Source organism: Hipposideros armiger, unplaced genomic scaffold (assembly GCF_001890085.2).
Source record: "Hipposideros armiger isolate ML-2016 unplaced genomic scaffold, ASM189008v1 scaffold_2476, whole genome shotgun sequence".
In the NCBI taxonomy this organism is placed as follows: Eukaryota; Metazoa; Chordata; class Mammalia; order Chiroptera; family Hipposideridae; genus Hipposideros; species Hipposideros armiger.
Window position 1 is genome coordinate 32,015 of NW_017733805.1, and position 1,264 is coordinate 33,278.

Below are 1,264 nucleotides of genomic sequence, written 5' to 3' on the forward strand. Positions count from 1 at the left end.
TCTATCCTCACGACAGCCTAGGACACAGTGCAGGCAGAGTCAGGCCCCAAGGGCCCGCGTGCAGTCCCTCAACCTGTGACTCTATGGCCTTTGGGGGAAGAAGGGACTTGGCCCGTGTGACTCAGATTCGGGACCCTGAAGCGGCGAGAGTATCCTGGATTGTCCGGGCGCGATTTTAAGGAGAACTTTAACATCAGAGAACCTTTGATTGGTCAAAGCTGGTCAGAGGGAGAACTGACCGTGAGAGAACAGTGAGACAGATGCCAGCTTTCTGGCCTTGAAGGTGCAGAAAGGAGGCCGTGCGCCATGCAAACGGGCGTCCTTTGAAAGCATAGGCTGCTTTGGAGCCTCCAGCAGGAACCAGCCCTGGTGACACGGATTGTGGCCCAGGAGGCATGTGTCGGACGTCTGACGCACAGCACAGTAAGGTAACACACGTGCCGTTTAATCCCACCAAGCCTGCGTCCTTTGTCACAGCAAGGAAGGCAGTCAGGTGGGCAGGCAATGACAGCCCTGTGTCATTACAGACGGGGACACTGAGGCACAGAGGGGCTAAGTGGCTGCCTCATTTTAGACCAAGACACCTGCTGGGCTTGGGTGAGCCCCGCGGTGCCGGTGGGCACAAGCTAAGAAGCCCAGTGACCCGTGAGGGGTGGCGCTGAGTCTGGTGGCCCGGGGCTGAGGAAGGGGTGGGTCTGAGCTGCACAGGGCAGTTGACTCCAAAGGGAGGTCTCCAGCTCTTACCAGCGCGTTTGTTTCTGCCCTGGACGCTGCAGACCTCCGAGTACACCACGTCTCCTCCTCCTTTCGGATTTACTAGGAAAGAAGTTCAAGTTTGAGAGGACTCTGAAGCTCTTGTCTGCATGCCTCCCCACCCCGCAGGGGCTTGTTCTCTGGAGGGACTGCAGCCTCCAGGCTTCGGCACCACCCCTTCCCTTCCCAGGCCACCCCCCGGGGGCCCTGCCCGAGGTGGTGTCCTGGGTCCTACCATTGCTGTACACTGGCTGCATTTCTAGGCAGGCTGGCACGTTGTAGTAGGTGGGCTCTTGGGGGTCCGAGCCAGAAGGGCTCCTACGAGACAGAAACACTGACGTTCCCCAGGGATCCTGACAAAGGAGCTATAACGAGTTCCCCGTTACTGAGTTTTTACCAGAGGGTGACGGCCAAACCCGGACACGTAGATGAGCACATAACAAATGGTCTATTGTTAAGAACGATTCTATTACTAGGAACGGTGCATCGATACCATCTGTGTTTGCAGACC

At 57.4% G+C, this 1,264-nt stretch overlaps 1 long non-coding RNA gene across 1 annotated transcript in view; it reads right to left on the reverse strand.

Annotated features, from left to right (window-relative positions):
• Positions 1–1,217, reverse strand: part of LOC109378679 (uncharacterized) — an 8,572-nt gene extending 7,355 nt beyond the window's left edge. The window contains exons 1-2 of the long non-coding RNA XR_002123037.1: positions 989–1,217; positions 745–816 (exon numbers count right to left, since the gene is read on the reverse strand). This is a non-coding gene — a long non-coding RNA (uncharacterized LOC109378679). The remainder of the gene's footprint in view (positions 1–744; positions 817–988) is intronic.
• Positions 1,218–1,264: the final 47 nt, after the last annotated feature.